At 37.0% G+C, this 18,923-nt stretch overlaps 1 protein-coding gene across 3 annotated transcripts in view; it reads left to right on the forward strand.

Annotated features, from left to right (window-relative positions):
- ZC3H12B (zinc finger CCCH-type containing 12B) overlaps positions 1 to 18,923 on the forward strand; it is a 504,463-nt gene that overhangs the window by 216,422 nt on the left and 269,118 nt on the right. The gene's annotated exons all lie outside the window — the stretch shown is intronic.

The following is an 18,923-nucleotide window of genomic DNA, read 5'->3' on the forward strand; positions in this document are numbered from 1 at the left end:
AAAAAAAAAAAAAAAAAAAAAAAAAAAAAAAAAAAAAAAAAAAAAAACAGAAAAACTTCAAAGAAACAACCTAATAATGTATCTTAAGGAACTAGAAAAGCAACAGCAAGCAAAACTAAAAAATTATTAGAATAAAGTAAATAATTCAAGAAGTTCAGAAATTAATCAAATTGGCAAAATGATAAAAAGATTACCAAAACAAAAAGTTGTTTTTTTTGAAAAGGTAAACTAAATTCACAGCCCTGTAGCCAGACTATGAAAACAATAGGAAACATGCAAATAAATAAAATCAGAGATAGAAAAAGAAACATTACAATTGATACTGCAGAAATTTCGGAATTATTAGTGCTTACTATTAGCATACATACGCCAATAAATTGGAAAGGGGATAAATATCTAAACACGTACAACCTACCAAAATTGTCCCATAAATAAATCTAAAATTTTAAATGGTGTTATGGTTTGGCTGTGTTCTCACTCAAATCTCATCTTGAATTGTAGCTCCCACAAAATCTTCACAACTTCAGGGAGGAACCCAGTGGGAGGTGACTGAATCATGGGGGTATGTCTTTCCCATGCTACTCTCATGATAGTGTGTAAGTCTCATGAAATCTGATGGTTTTATAAAGAGAACTTCCCTTGTACAAGCTTTCTCTTTTTGCCTGCTGCCATCCATGTAAGACATTACTGCTCCTTCTTGCCTTTCGCCCTAATTTTGAGGCTTCCACAACCATGTGCAACTGTGAGTTCATTAAGCCTCTTTCATTTATAAATTACCCACTGTCAAGTATGTTCATATTAGCAGTGTGAGAAAAGATTAATACAGTAACTTGGTACCAGTAGGGTGGGATGCTGCTGTAAAAATACCTGAATATGTGGAAGTGAATTTGGAACTAGGTAGAAGGTTGACGTTGAAACAATTTGGAGGGCTCAGAAGAAGACAAGAAAATGTGGGAAGTGTGGAACGTACTAGAAACTTTTTGGATAGCTTTGACCAAAATGCTGATGATGATATGTACAAAGAAATCCAGGCTGAGATGCTCTCAGACGGAGATAAGGAACTTGTTGGGAACTGGAGTAAAGGTGATTCTTACTATGTTTTAGCAAAGAGACTGGTGGAATTTTGCCCCTGCCCTAGAGATTTATGGAACTTTGAACTTGAGGGATGTGATTTATGGTATCTGGTGGAAGAAATTTATAAGCAGCAAAGCATTCAAGAAGTGACTTCGGTACTGTTAAAAATTATTCCATTTTTAAAGGGACACAGAGCATAAAAGAGAAAATTTGCAGCCTGATGATACAATAGAAAAGAAAAACCCATTTTCTGAGAGAAATTCAATCTGCCTTCAGAAATTTGCATAAGTAACTAGGAGCCAAGCGGTAATCACCAAGAAAATGGGGAAAATGTCTCCAGGGAATGTCAGTGTTCTTCACAGCAGCCTCTCCCATTATAGGCCTGGAGGCCTAGAAGGAAAATATGGTTTCATGGGCTGAGCCCACGGACTCTCTACTCTGTGCAGCCTAGGGACTTGCTGCCCTGTTTCCCAGCTGCTCCAGTCACGGCTACGAGGGGCTAATGTACAGCTTGGGTTGTTGCTTCAGAGGGTGCAAGTCCCAAGACTTGGCAGCTTCCATGTGGGATTGAGTCTGTGGATGAACAGAAGTCAAGAATTGAGGTTTGGGAACCTTCAGCTAGATTTCAGAGTGTGTATGGAAATGCCTGAATGCCAAGGCAGAAGTTGGCTGCAGGGGTGGGCCCTCATGGAGAACCTCTGCTAGGGGAGTGCAAAAGGGAAATGTATGTTGTGAGCCCCCACACAGAGTTCCTACTGGGTTACTTTCTAGTGGAGCTATGAAAAGAGGGCCACCATTCTTCAGACCCTAGAATGGTAGATCCACTGACACCTTGCCCCAGCACCTGAAAAAGCAGCAGGCATTGCCATCCCACGAAAGCAGCAAGGAGGTGTCTATATCTTGCAAAGCCACTGGAGTAGAGCTCCCAAATGCCATGGAGCCTACCTTTTGCATTAGAATGACCTGGATGTGAGACATGGAGTCAAAGGAGATCATTTTGGAGCATTGAGATTTTACTGCCCCATTGAATTTTGGACTTGCACGGGACCTTTAGCCCCTTTGTTTTAGCCCATTCTCCCACTTGGAATGGGTGTATTTATCCAATGCCTGCATTTCCATTCTATCTAGAAAGCAACTAACTTGATTTTGATTTTACAGGATCATAGGGAGAAGAGGCTTGTCTAAGATCATAGTTTGGACCATGGACTTTTGAGTTTATGCTGAAATGAGTTAAGACTTTAAGGGACTGTTGGGAAGGCATGATAGGTTTTGAAATGTGAGGACATGAAATTTAGGATGGGCCAGGGTCAGAATGGTATGGTTTCGCTGTGTCCCCACCCAAATTTCATTTTGAATTGTAGCTCCCATAATTCCCATGTGTTGTGGGAGGGACTTGATGGGAGATAATTGAGTCATGGGGGCAGTTTCCACCATACTGTTCTAGTGTTAGTGAATACATCTCACAAGATCTGTTGGTTTTATAAGGGGAAACTCCTTTTCACTTTGTTCTCATTCTCTCTTGTCTGCTGCCACATAAGATGTGCTTTTCACCTACCACCATGATTGTGAGGCCTCCCCAGACACATGGAACTGTGAGCCCATTAAGCTTCTTTTTATTTATAAATTACCCAGTCTCAGGTATGTCTTTACCAGAAGCTTGAAAACAGACTAATATAAATGACAAATAACAAGTAAAAAATCCAGAGACAACAGATGCTGAAGAGGATATGGAGAAATAGGAACAGTTTTATACTGTTGATGGGAGCAAAAATTAGTTCAACCATTGTGGAAGACAGTGTGGAGATTCCTTAAGGACATAGAAATAGAAATTCCATTTGACCCAGCAATCCCATTAACAGGTATATATCCAAAGAATTGTAAATCATTCTATTATAAAGATACATGCACATATATGTTCATTGTGGCACTGTTTACAATAGGAAAGACCTGGAACCAACCCAAATGCCCATCGATGATAGACTGGGCAAGGAAAATGTGGCACATATACACCATGGAATACTATGCAGCCATAAAAAATGATGAGTTAGTGTCTTTTGTAGGGACATGGATGAATCTGGAAACCATCATGCTCAACAAACTGACACAAAAACAGAAAATAAAACATCGCATGTTCTCACTCATAGGTGGGTGTTGAACAATGAGAACACACGGACACAGGGAGGGGAGCATCATACACTAGGGTTTGTTGAGGGGGACTAGGGGAGGAAAAGTGGGGGGTAGGGAGGTTGGGGAGGGTTAACATGGGGAGAAATGGCAGATATTGGTGATGGGGGGATGGAGGCAGCAAACCATATTGCTATGTATGTACCTGAGCAACAATCCTGTATGATCTGCACATGTACCCCGGAACCTAAGGTGCAATAAAATATAGTTTTAAAAAAAACGCAAGAAAATCTCCAAGCAAAAAAAGCCTGAGACCTTATGGATACACTGCTTAATTCTACCAAACTTTTAAATAAGTAATATTAATTCTATTCAGCAGATATTAAAAAATGGACAAATAAGGAATACTTCCAAACCATTCTACCAGTCCACTGTTACCCTGATAACAAAACTGTATAAATACATATCAAAAACAAAAACTAGATGACAATATTATTGATAAATATTGATGCAAAAATTCTCAACAAAATACTAGCACTGAATTTAACAACAAATAAAAAGATATAATGAAGAAATGAAAGAAGATTAAAAAACAATTATAAATGAAAAAAAGGATATTACCGATGACCCCAGTGAAATACAAAAACCCTTCATTGACTACTGTTAACACATTTGTCTGCAGAAACTGAAAATCTAGAAGAAATAGATATATTCCTGGACATATATACCCACCCAAGTTTGAAACAGGAAGAAAGTTAATGGAACAGATCAGTAAGGAGCTCTGAAATTGACTCAGTAACAAATAGCCTACAAAAAAAAGACAAAAAAAAAAAAAAAACGGCCAGGGCTAGAAGGATTCACAGACAAATTCTACCAGATATACAAAGAGGAACTGGCACTGTTTCTGCTGAAACTATTCCAAGAAATTGAGTCAGAGAGACTCTTCCTCTATTTAATATATGAAGCCAGCAGAATCCTGATACCAAAACCTTCCAGTCACATAAGAAAATAGAAAACATTAGGCCAGTATATTTGAACATTGATGCAAAAATCCTCAACATAATACAAGCATATTAAATCCAGCAGCACATCAAGAAGCTAATCCACCATGATCGGGTAGGCTTTATCCCTGGGATGCAAAGATGGCTCAACATGCGCCAATAAATAAATGTGATTTATGTGATAAATTACATAAACAGAGCTAAAGACAAAAACCGCATGATTATCTCAATAGATACAGAAAAGACTTTTGATAAAATTCAACATCACTTCATATTAGAAACTCTCAACAAACCAAATATTGAAGAAGCATAGCTTAAGATAATAAGAGCAATTTATAACAAACCCTTAGCAAACATCAAACTGAATAAGCAAAAGCTGAAAGCATATTCTTTGCAAAATGGCACAAGACAAGGATGCCCTCTGTCAACACTCTATTCAACACAGTATTGGAATAAATGACCAGAGCAATCAGGCAAGTGAAAGAAATGAAAGTCATCCAAATATAAAGAGAGGAAGTCAAACTATTCTTGTTTACAGCTGACATAATCCTATATCTACGAAATACCAATAGTCTCAGCACAGAAGCTCTTTAAGCTGATATCTTCAGCAATGTTTCAGGATACAAGTGATGTACAAAAATCACCAGCATTTTTATACAGCAACAACAGTGAAGCTGAGTCAAGTCCAAAACATAATTACATTCACAATTGCAACCCAAAAATAAAATGAAATAACTAAGAATACATGTAACCAGGGAGGTGAAATATCTCTACAAAGAGAATTACAAAACACATCTCAACAAAAGCAAAGATGACACAAAGAAAAAGCATTCCACAGTAATGGATAGAAAGAATCAATATCATTAAAATGGCTATACTACTACCTAAGCAATTTACAGATCCAATGTTATTCCTATCAAACTACCAGTGACATTCTTCACAGAACTAGAAAAATATTTTAAAATTCATATGGAACTGAAATATAACCCAAATAGCCAAGTCAATCCTAAGCATAAAGAACAAAGTGGGAAGCATCATGATATTGGACTTCACATTATATACTGAGGGCTGCTGTAACCAAAACAGCCTGGTACTGATAAAAAAACAGACAGATAAACCAATGAAACCATATAGACAGCCAGGAAATAAGGCCACACACCTACGGTCATCTCATTTTAGACATAGGTGACAAAAACAAGCAATAGAGAGAGGATTTTGTATTCAATAAATGGTGGTGGGATAATGGGCTACCCATATGCAGAGGACTGATTCTGGACCCCTTCCTAGCACCATATACAAAAATCAACTCAAGATGGATTAAAGATTTAAATGTAAAACGAAAAATTGTAAAAACCCTGGAAGACGACCTAGCCAATACTGCCCTGAACATAGGAACAGGTGGAGAATGGCAAAGACACAAAAAGCAATTGCAACAAAAGCAAATCTTGACAAGTGGGATCTAATTAAATTTAAGAGCTTCTGCACAGCAAAAGAAACTATCAACAGAGTAAACAGACAACTTATAGAATGGGAGAAAGTATTTGCAAACTCTTCATCTCACAAAGGTCTAATATTCAGGACCTATAAGGAACTTAACCAAATTTACAAGAAAAAAAAAAGAACCCCATTAAAAAGTGAAAAAAAAAAAAGACATGAAGAGACATGTTTCAAAAGAAGACATACATGTGGACAATCATATGAAGAACAGTTCAATATTATTGATTATTAGACAAATGCAAATGAAAGCCAAAGTGAGATACCATGTCACATTAGTCAGAATGGCTATTATTAAAGTCCAAAAATAACAGATGCTGTTGAGGCTGTGGGGAAAAGTGAACACGTATACCCTGTTGGTGGGAGTGTAAGTTAGCTTAACCTTTGTGAAAAGCATGGTGGTGATTCTTCAAAGAGCTATAAATAAGATTGCCATTCAATGCAGCAATCCCATTAGTGGGTATATAACCAATGGAATTTAAATTGTTCTATCATAGGGACACATACAAGTGTACTTTCATTGCAGTACTATTCACTATTGAATCTAAATGTCATGAAGATAGAGAGTAAAAGGATGGTTACCAGAGGCTAGGAAGAATAGTGGGGCGTGGTGTTGGGGGGAGTGGGCATTATTGCTGGTTGCAAAAAAAAAAATGCCTAAGACCTAGTATTTGATAGCACAACAGGGTGACTATGGTCAAAATAACTTAATTGTACATTTAAAAATAACTAAAAGAGTATAATTAGATTGTAACACAAAGGATAAATGCTTGAGGTAGTAGATACCTTATTTACCATGATGTGATTATTATGCATTGCATGCATGTATCATAATATCTCATGTACCCCATAAATATATATATATCTACTATGTCCCCATGAAATAAAAATAAAAAGTAAAACTACAGTAAGAGAAATTATAAAAAGGAACTAAATGTAAATTCTGATGCTCTGAAGAACAATAACTAAAAGAAAAAATATTTAGAGGATTCAATCATTGATTTGGGGAGGCGGATGACATATTTAAATAATTATAAATTAGAACAATCGAGATAATCCAATTTCCGGAGCAGAATGAGAAAATAATAAAATAACATTAACAGGCCTATGAGACCTGAACTACATAAAATATACCAATTTACATTAATTATAGCCTCAGAAAGAAAGGATAGAAAGAAACAAGAATATTTCAATAAATTGATACCCATTTTTCTAAAGTTTAATGGAAGACACGAATGTACATCCAAGATGCTTAAATAATTCCAAGCAGGATAAACTCAATGAAATCTACCGCAATAACATAACTTTAAACATTAAGACTCTAGAAATGGAAATGCAAGGTAAAGACACCACTTGGAGAAGGAAGCAAATAATAAATATTAGAATAGTAACAAATGAAATTGAGAAATGGAAAACAAAAGAAAATCAATGAAACTAATATTTTGTTATTTACACTGTTCAGCAAAGGTGGATATTACTACAAACCTCACAGGTACAAAAATAGTTATAAAAATTACATAAACCAACAGATTTGATAACTTAGATAATATGCACAAATTTTTAGTAATGCAAACTACCAAAACTGATTCAAAAAGAAGTAGAAAATTTGAATAAATCTATAACAAGCAAAAAGGTGAACCAGTGATCAAAAACCTAACCACAGGTTAATTACCAGGACCATATGTTTTTGTAGTTAAAGTTTTCAAATAGTGGCATTTATTTCAGGAATGCTAAGGTGGTTGAATTTTTTTTTTTAAATCAGTCATCATAATACACCAGAATATAAGAATCCTTGCTCCAAAACAAAAAGACAAACAACTCAACTAAAAAAACAAGCAAAGGACCTAAATAGATATTTGTCCAAAGAAGATATATGAATGACCAACAAGCATTTGAATAGATGCTCAACATTACTAATGAGCAGGGAAATGCAAATGAAAATCTCAGTGACATATCACTTGACATTCACTAGGATGGCTATAATAATTTTTAAAACTATAAAATAACATGTTGGTAAGAAGGAAGAGAAATTGTAACCTTCATACATTCACTGGTGGAAATGTAAAATGGTGAATTCGTTTTTGAAAACAGTTTGAGAGTTTCTAAGAAAGACAAACATAAATTTACCCATATGAAAAGCAATGCAACTCTTAGGTGTGGAATCTTCAAAAATAATTGGAAACAGGTAGTCATATATATATATATTTGTACATAGGTGTTCAAAGCAGTATTATTTACAATACCTATCAGATGGAAATACCCAAATCTCAATCAACTGATAAATGGATAAATAAAATGTGTTATATCCATACAATGAAATGTTACTCAATAATTAAAAGTAATAAACTACTGATACATGCTATGTGACTGAATACTGAAAATGTCATGCTAAATGAAAAATGCCAGACACAAAAAGGTCAAATATTGTATTGTTCTATTTATATAAAATATTCATGGTAGCAAAATCCATACAGATACAATGATTAATAGTTGACACGTGTTTGGAGGAGTAGGAAATTAGGGCTGTCTGCTTAGTGTATTCAGGCTTTTGTGTGTGTGTTTGTGTGTGTGATGATGCGTGGCACTAGATGCAAATTATGTTTGGATAACATTTGGGATGTACTACATACCATTAAACTGTATACATTAAAATGGTTCATTTTATGTCATGTGGATTTCATCTAAATATTTTAAAAGTACTGCTTTATTGTTTTCTTTGTATTTTTAAGCTAACATATAAAAATTGTATATTTTATAGTGTACACCATGTTTTGATATATGTATACATTTAGGAGTGGCTACATCAATTTAATTAAAATATCCATTACCTCGCATATTTATTATTTCTTTTGTGATGAAAACATTTAAAATCTTTCTTAGCACTTTTCAAGTATACAATGCATTTTTATTAACTGTAGTCACCACGTAGTACAATAGATCTCTTGAATTTATTTCTCCCGTATAATTAAAATTTTGTATTATTTCACCAATATCTCCCCAACTTTGTTACTAATCTTAGGGGAAAAGCTTTCAAATTTTCACCATTGAGTATAATGTTAGCTGTGGGCTTTTGATATATGGCCTTTATTGTGTTGAGGTACATTCCTTCTATAACTAATTTCTATAGATTTTCAAAGGATGTTGAATTTCTTTCAAAACTTTTTTGCATCTATTGAGATCTAAATTCCAATGACAGTTTTCACAGAACTGGGAAAAAAACAATCCTATATTTGATATGGAGCCACAAAAGACCCTGAATTACCAAAGCAATCTTGAGCAAAAAGAACAAAGCCAGAGGCAGAGAAATAAATTTACACATTCGTAGTCATTTGATTTCCAACAAAGATGCCAAACTCACACAATGGAGAAGGAATAGGCTCTTGAACAAATAGTGTTGAGAAAACTATATTCACATGCAAAATAGTGAAATTGGACCTTTATCTTATACTACACACAAAAGTCAATTCAAAATACATTAAAAGTTTAAATAGAAAACCAGAAACTATAAAACTCTTACAAGAAAAGATAGGAGGAGCATTGATTGGGGCAACGTTTTTTTTTTATATATGATACCAAAAGCACAGACAACAAAAGTGAAAATAGTAAAGTGGGATTGTGTCAAACTAAAAAGCTTTTTCACAGCAAAAGAATCAATCGACAGTTGAAGGGCAACTTATGAAATAGAAAAAAAAAATTGTGAACTTGTGAATCAGATAATGAATTAATATTCAAAATGTATAAAAATCCCCTACAAGTAAATAGAAACAAAGCAAATTATCTGGCTAAAAATAGGTCAAGGACTTGAATACACGTTTCTCCAAAGAAAGAATAGAGATGACCAATATGTATATGAAAAGATGCTTAACATCACAAATTATAAAGAAGATTTAAATCAAATTTAAATTTAAATTACATCATACTTGTTAGGATAGCTATTATATAAAAAAAGAAAATAGCAAATGTTTTTGAGGATGTGGAGAAAATAGAACCCTTGTTCACTGTTGCTGGAAATAAAAAATGGTGAAGTTGCTATGGAATACAGTATAGATGTTCCTCAGAAATTTTTTAAAAACCATCTGATTCAGCAGTCCCACTTGTAGTTATATATCTGAAGAATGGAAACTAAATCTAAAAGATAGCTCTGCACTCGCATGTTCATTGCAGCATTGTTCACAATAGCCAAGTGGTGGGCACAATATTGATGTCCATCAATAGAAAAATGGATGAAGAAAATGCAACATATGAGGAGAGAGATCCAAGATGGCCGATTAAGAGCAGCTCAGGATTGCAGCTTCCAGTGAAAGCGCAGAGAGTGAGTGGAAGCCACATTTCCAGATGGATTTTTATTGCCCATGGACCAGGAGATTCCCAGGCAGAGGAGCCCCACGGGTTGCCAGCCCGACTTTTTTGGCCAGCGCAGCTGTTTTGCTTGTGCCCCAGAGCAACTGTTTTCAATGCAAAATACACGGGACTGGGTGCCCTTTTAGCTGGTGAATGTAGCTCCAGGAAGGCAGAGTTGCCCATTCAGCTGGTTAAAAAGGAGACTGAGACAGCGAGCCAGGCCAGGAGATTCCCAGGCAGGAAAGCACTAGGAATCTCAGCGCCACTGTTTCAGCTGGCACAGTGGGTCGCCACATGGGAAATCACACAGCAGCTCTGAATGAACAATGGAGCCCACAGCTCAGCACTTGAGCTCCTATAAAGGACATACTGTCTCCTTAAGGAGCTTCCTGACCCCTGTATACCCAATGAGTCACCTCATAAAGGAGAGCTCAGACTGACATTTGGCAGCTATCTTTCTGGGACAAAGATAGTAGAAGAAGAAACTGGTAGCAACCCTTACTGTTCTGCAGCTGCTGCAGGTGATCCCCAGGCAAGCAGAGCCTGGAGTGGACCTCAGAAGTCCTACAGCAGAGGAGCCAGACTGTTAGAAGGAAAACTAAGAAACAGAAATAACTTCAATATCAACAAACTGGACATCCACTCAGAGACTGAATCTGAAAGTCAGCAACTACAAAGACAACAGGTGGATAAATCCACAAAGATGGGAAGAAACCAGCACAAAAATGATGAAAACACCCAAAACCAGAACACCTCTCCTCCTACAAGGAATCACAACTCCTCAACAGCAAGGGAACAAGGCTGGATGGAGAATGAGTGTGATGAATTGACAGAATCAGGCATCAGAAGGTGGATAATAAGAAACTTCTGTGAGCTAAAAGAACATGTTCTAACCCAATGCAAAGAAACTAAGAACCTTGAAAAAAAGATTTGGCAAAATGCTAATGAGAACAGACAACTTAGAGAGGAATATAAGTGAATTGATGGAGCTGAAAAACACAACACGAGAACTGCACGAAGCATACACAAGTTTCAACAGCCGAATTGACCAAGCAGAAGAAAGGATATCAGAGGTTGAAGATCAACTTAATGAAATAAAATGAGAAGGCACGATTAGAAAAAAAGAAAAAAGGGTAAAAAGGAATGAACAAAGTCTCCAAGAAATGTGGCACTATGTGAAAATACCTAATCTATGTTTGATAGGTGTACCTGAATGTAACAGAGAGAATGAATCCAAGCTGGAAAATACTCTTCAGGATATTATCCAGGAAAACTTCCCCAACCTAGCAAGGCAGGCCAATATTCAAGTCCAGGAAATACAGAGAACACCACAAAGATATTCGTCAAGAAGAGCAACCCCAAGGCACATAATGGTCAGATTCACCAGGGTTGAAATGAAGGAGAAAATGCTAAGGGCAGCCAGAGAGAAAGGTCGGGTTACCCACAAAGGGAAGCCCATCAGACTCACAGCAGACCTCTCAGCAGAAACCCTACAAGCCAGAAGAGAGTGGGGGCCAATATTCAACATCCTTATATAAAAGAACTTACAACCCAGAATTTCATATCCAGCCAAACTAAGCTTCATAAGTGAAGGAAAAATAAAATCCTTTGTGAACAAGCAAGTACTCAGAGATTTCATCACCAGCAGGCCTGCTTTACAAGAGTCCCTGAAAGAAGCACTACACATAGAAAGGAACAACCAGTACCAGCCACTCTAAAAACATATCAAAAGGTAAAGAGCATCAACATAATGAAGAATCTGCATCAACTAATGGGCAAAACAGCCAGCTAGCTTTAAATGGCAGTATCAAATTCACACACATCAATATTAACCCTAAATGTAATTGAATTAAATGCCCCAATCAAAATACACAGACTGGCAAATTGGATAAAAAGTGGCCCCATTCTTAAAAGGCTTCCAGCTTAGTTGGGGAGATAGCAAATATGGTCAGGTAATTTTTAAATCAAAACTAGAGAAATTTGTAACTGTAAAATGGAATGAGAAATTTGGACTTTGAATGCTTTAAAACTAAATGTTATCATCTTATAAAATTGCTCAATTCCTACTGAAGGTTAGCCATGAATTCTGATGTGAAAGAAATCATGACTTTAGCTAAGACATCCTATTGTCTAGCAGAAGTTTCTTCAATAAAGGAAATGTTTGATAATCTGTGCCATCTAGTAAGATAATCACTAATTACATGTGGCCTTTGAGCCTCTGAAACGTGATTAGTGCAACTGAGAAATTAAATGTTTAATTTAATTTATATTAAATTAAAATAATCACAAAAAAGATACTCAGCATCATAGCTCATTAGGGAAGTGCAAAATAAAATCAAATTAAGACACTACTATACACCTTTTAGAATTGCTAAAATAAAACAACTGATAATACAACATGCTGGTGAATATGTGGGACAACTGAAGCAAAACTTATATGTTTCTGGTGGAAATACAAAAAGCAATAGCCAATTTAGAAAACAGTTTTCAAAAAAAAAAGATAGCCTGGTACAGAGGTGAATGCCTGTAGTCTCAGATACTTGGTAGGGTAGCCTGAGGTGGAAGGGTGGCTTGAGGTGAGGAGTTTGAGGCTGCACTGAGCTATGATCATATCATTGCATTTCAGCCTGGGCAATAGAGCAAGACTCTCATCCTCTCTCCCTCTTTCTCTCTTTTTTTCTTTTCTTTCTCTCTTTTCTTTTCTTTCTTTCTTTCTTAAAAAAAAAATAAGAAAATGCAACATATGCGTATAATGGAATATTGTTCAGCCATAAAAAGAAGAAAATCCTGTCATATGCTACAACATGAATGAACCTTGAGAACATTAGGCTAAATAAAACAAGCCAGTTTTAAAGGCACAAATAGTATATGATTATAGTTATATGAGCTATTTAGAGTAGTCAAAGTAATAAAAACACTCACCACATTTCCAAACAGGTTTTCACTGCCCACAGACCAGGAGATTCCCAGTATGAAAAGTGCCATGAGTTTTCAGTGCAGCAGTTTCAGCCAGTGCTGCGTTGGCTCACAGAAACTCACACAAGTCTGGGTGGCTGATTCGACTTGCACCTGGGATGCCTGGGAGACAGAGCTGCCCATTCAACCAAAAGGATGGGGGCTGAGACAGGGAGCCAGGCGATCTGGCTTGGCAGGTACCACCCCCCAAAAAATGCAATCTGAAATGCTCTGGATTGAGAGTTTCGCAGCAAGTGCAGCTGGACCCAGGACCATCCAGCTCAGTGGGGGTAAGGGCATCCCCCACTACCAATGCAGTCTGCCACTAACAAGGCCGTTCACACAGCAGCTGGGCAGAACCTGTAGCAGCTCAGCAACACCTCTGCTGGCAGACTGTGACTAGACTACTTTGTGCAGGACAGGGCACCTATGAAAAAAGGCGGCAGAATGAGAGGAACTTGTAAATAAAGCCGACCTTCCTAGGACAGAGCACCTGGGAAAAGAGTTGGTTATGAGTTTAGCTGCAGCAGACTTAAAAGTACCTTCCCAGCAGCTCTGCACAGAATAGTGGAGCTCCCAGCACAGCACATGAGCTCATATAAGGGACATACTGTCTCCTCGAGCAACTCCCCGATTCCCATATATCCAAAGAGAAAATTCATAAAGGAGAGCTCAGACCAATATCTGGTGGATACCCTTCTGGGACGAGGGTAGCAGAGGAAGAAACAGGCACAACCCTAGCTGTTTGCAGCCACTATGGGAGATCCCCAGTCTTGTGGCGTCTGGAGTGGACCTCCAGAGGTCATGCAGCCTGAATGTTAGAAGGAAAACTAAGAACAGCGGGGCCTGAATGTTAGAAGGAAAACTAAGAAGCAGAAAGAAACAGCTTCAACATCAACAAAAAGGACGTCCACTAAGAGACCCCATCCAAAAGTCACCAACTACAAAGACCAGAGGTAGATCAAGCTACTAAGATGGGAAGAAACCAGCACAAAAAGGATGAAAACACCAAAAACCAGAACACCTCTCCTCCCCCAAGAGATCACAACTCCTCACCAGCTAGGGATCAAAGATGGATGGAGAATGAATCTGATGAATTGACAGAAACAGGTTTCCGAAGGTAGGGAATAACAAATTTTCAGAGCTATAAGAACATGTGCTGACCCAATGCAAAGAAATTAACAACCTAGAAAAAAACGTTAGAGGAGATGCTAACTAGAATAAACAGTTTAGAGAAGAATATAAATGAATTGATGGAGCTGAAAAACACAGCTTGAGAACTTTGCAAATCATACACAAGTTTCAATAGCTGAATCAACCAAGCAGGAGAAAGGATATGAAAGACTGAAGATCAACTCAATGAAATGAAACCAGAAGGCAAGAATAGAGAAAAAAGAGTGAAAAGAAATAAACAAAGCCTCCAAGAAATATGGGATTATGTGAAAAGACCTAATCTATGTTTGATAGGTGTATCTGAATGTTACAGAGAGAATGAATCTAAGCTGGAAAACACTCTTCAGGAAAACTTCCCCAACCTAACAAGGCAGGCCAACATTCAAGTCCAGGAAATACAGAGAACACCACAAAGATATTCCTCAAGAATAGCAACCCCAAGGCACATAATTGTCAGATTCAGCAGGGTTGAAATGAAGGAAAAAATGCTAAGAGCAGCAAGAGAGAAAGGTCGGGTTACTTACAAAGGGAAGCCCATCAGATTCACAGTGGATCTCTCAGCAGAAATTCTACAAGCCAGAAGAGAGTGGGGGCCAAGATTCAACATCCTTAGAGAAAAGAACTTTCAACCTAGAATTTCATATCCAGTCAAAGAGCTTCATAAGAGAAGGAGAAACAAAAATCCTTTATGGACAAGTAATTACTGAGAAATTTTGTCACCACCAGCCCTGCCTTACCAGAACTCCTGAAGGAAGCACTAAAGATAGAAAGGAACAACAAATACCAGCCACTCCAATAACACACCAAATGGTAAAGACCATCGATACAATGAAGAAAATGTGTCAACTAATGGACAAAACATCCAGCTAGCATGAAAATGGCAGGATCAAATTAACACATAACAATATTCACCTTAAATGGAAATGGACTAAATGCCCCAGTCAAAAGATGCAGATTTGCAAATTGGATAAAAAAATCAAAACCCATCAGTGTGCTGTGTTCAAGAAACCCATCTCATGTTCAAGGACACACATAGGCTAAAAATAAAGGGATGGAAGAAGATTTATCAGGCAAATGGAGAGCAAAAAAAAGCAGGAGTTGCAATCCTAGTCTCTGATAAAAATTTACTTTAACCAGTAAAGATCAAAAATGACAAAGAAGGACATTACATAATTGTAAAAGGATCAATGCGTCAAGAATAACTAATGATCCTAAATATATATGCACCCAATACAGGAGCACCCAGGTACATAAAGCAAGTTCTTAACAACCTACAAAGAGACTTAGACTCCCACACAATAATATTGGAAGACTTTAAAACTCCACTGTCAATATTAGACAGATCAATGAGACAGAAAATTAACAAGGATATCCAAGACTTGAACTTAGGTCTGGACCAAGCAGACCTAATAGACATCTACAGAAATCTCCACCACAAATACACAGACTACACATTCTTCTCAGCAAAGCATGGCACCTACTCTAAAATTGACCACATAATTGGAAGTAAATCACTCCTCAGCAAATGCAAAGGAACAGAAATCACAACAAACAGTCTCTCAGATCGCAGTGCAATCAAATTAGAACTCAGAATTAAGAAACTAACAACTGCACAATTTCGTGGAAACTGAACAACTGGCTCCTGAATGTCGACTGGATAAACAATGAAATGAAGGGAGAAATAAGCATGTTCTTCGAAACCAGTTAGAATGAATACACAACATACCAGAAACGCTGGGACACAGCAGTGTCTAGAGAGAAAATTGTAGCAATAAATGCCCACCAGAGATGCAAGGAAAGATCTGAAATCAACACCCTGTCAAGAAAATTGAAAGAGCAAGAAGATAAAGGTAAAAACACTCAAAAGCTAGCAGAAGACAAGAAATTAAAATCAGAGCAGAACTAAAGGAGATAGAGACACAAAAAGTCCTTCAAAAAAATCAATAAATACAGGAGTTTTTTGAAAAGTTTTTTGAAAAGATCAACAAAATAGACAGACTGCTAGTCAGATTAATAAAAAAGAAAAGGGAGAAGAATCAAATAGATACAATAAAAAACAATAAAGGGGGTGCCACCACTGACTCCACAGAAATACAATTTACAATCAGAGATTATTACAAACAATTCTATGCACATAAACCAGTCAACCTGGAAGAAATGTATAAATTCCCAGACACCTGCACCCTCCAAAGCCTAAAACAGGAAGAATTTGAAACGTTGAACAGACCAATAACAAGGGCTGAAGTTGAGGCCATAATTAATAGCCTACCAAACAAAAAAAGTCTAGGTCCAGACGAGTTCACAGCTGAATTCTACTAGACTTACAAATAGGAGCTGATACCATTCCTTCTAAAACTATTCCAAACAATACAAAAAGAGAGAATCCTTCCCAAACCATTTTATGAGACCAAGATCATCCTGATATCAAAACCCAGCAGTGACTCAACAAAAAAAGAAAAGTTCAGGCCAATTCTCCATGATGAACATAGATGAAAAAAACCTTCAATAAAATACTGGCAAACTGATTGCAACAGCACATCAAAAAGCTTATCCATCACGATCAAGTAGCCTTCATCCTGGGGATGCAAGGGTGGTTCAACATACGCAAGTCTATAAACGTAATCCACCACATAAACAGAACCAAAGACAAAAGCCACATGATTATCTCCATTGATGCAGAGAAGGACTTAACAAAATTCTACAGCCCTATATGCTAAAAGCTCTCATTAAACTATGTATCAAAGTAACATCTCAAAACAATAAAAGCTATTTACTACAAACTTACAGCCAATATCATACTGAATGGGCAAAAACTGGAATAATTCCCTTTGAAATCTGGCAGTTGAGAAGGATACCCTCTGTCACCCCTCCTATTCAGTATAGTATTGGAAGTTCTAGCCAGAGAAATTAGGCAAGAAAAAGAAATAAAGGGAATTCAACCAGGAAAAGAAAAAGTCAAATTGTCTCTATTGGCAGACTACATGATTGTATACTTAGAAGACTCTATCATCTAAGCCCAAAATCTCCTTAAACTAATAAGCAACTTTGGAATACAAAATTAATGTGCAGAAATCATAAGCATTTCTATAAACCAATAATAGACTAACAGAGAGCCAAATCGCGAGTAAACTCCCATTCACAATTGCTACAAAGAGAGTAAAATACCTAGGAATACAGCTAACAAAGGATGTAAAGGACCTCTTCAAGGAGAACTACAAACCACTGCTCAATGAAATAAGAGGGAACACAAACAGATGGAGAAACATTCCATGCTCATGGTTAGGAAGAGTCAATATACAAATGGCCATACTGCCCAAAATAATTTATAGATTCAACGCTATACCCATCAAGCTACCAACTACCTTCTTTACAGAACTGGAAAAAACCACCTTAAACTTCATATGGAACCAAAAGAGAGCCCACATAGCCAAGACAATCCTAAGCAAAAAGAACAAAGCCAGAGGCATCAAGCTATCTGATTTCAAAAATACTACAAAGCTACAGTAATCAAAACAACATGGTACTGTTACCAAAACAGAGATATAGACCAGTGGAACAGAACAGAGGCCTTGGAGGCAATGCCACACATCTACAATCATCTGATCTTTGACAAGCCTGGCAAAAACAAGTACTGGGGAAAGGATTCCCTGTTTAATAAATGGTGTTGAGAAAATTGGCTAGCAATGTGCAGAAAGCAGAAACTGGATCCCTTCCTGACATCTTACACTAAAATTAACTCCAGATGGATTAAAGACTTAAACATAAGACCTAACACCATAAAAACCCTAGAAGAAAACATAAGAAAAACCATTCAGGACATAGGCATAGGCAAGGACTTCATGACTAAAACACCAAAAGCATTGGCAACAAAAGCCAAAATAGACAAATAGGACCTAATTAAACTCCAGAGCTTGTGTACAGCAAAAGGAACAATCAGTCATTAGAGTGAACTGGCAACCAACAGAATGGGAAAAAATTTTTGCAATCTACCCATCTGAAAAAGGGCTAATATCCAGAATCTACAAAGAACCAAAACAGATTTACAAGAAAAACAAACAAACAAACAAACCCATCTAAAAGTGGGTGAAAGATATGAACAGACACATTTCAAAAGAAGACATATGTGAGGACAGCAAATATGTGAAAAAATGATCATCATCACTGATTATTAGAGAAATGCAAATCAAAACCACCTTGAGAGACCACTTCATGCCAGTTAGAATGGCAATCATTAAAAAATATGGAGACAACAGATGCAGAAGAGTATGTGGAGAAATAGGAACAATTTTATACTGTTGGTGGGAGTGTAAACTAGTTCAACCATTGTGGAAGACAGTGTGGAGCTTTCTCAAGGACCTAGAAATAGAAATTCCATTTGTCCTAGCAATCCCATTACTGGTATATACCTAAAGGATTATAAATCATTCTATTATAAAGACACATGTACATGTACGTTCATAGCAGCACTGTTTATAATAGCAAAGATTTGGAACCAACCCAAATGCCCATCGATGATAGACTGGACAAGGAAAATGTGGCACACATACACCGTGGAATATTATGCCACAGCAAAAAATGATGAGTTCGTGTCCTTTGTAGGGACATGGATGAATCTGGATACCATCATTCTCAGCAAACTGACACAAGAACAGAAAATCAAACTCCACATGTTCTCACTCATAGGTGGGTGTTGAACAATGAGAACACATGGACACTGGGAGGGGAGTATCACACACTGGAGTTTGTTTGAGGGGCAAGCAA

Source organism: Sapajus apella, unplaced genomic scaffold (genome assembly GCF_009761245.1).
Source record: "Sapajus apella isolate SASKATOON/1434 unplaced genomic scaffold, GSC_monkey_1.0 scaffold91, whole genome shotgun sequence".
Taxonomy (NCBI): Eukaryota; Metazoa; Chordata; class Mammalia; order Primates; family Cebidae; genus Sapajus; species Sapajus apella.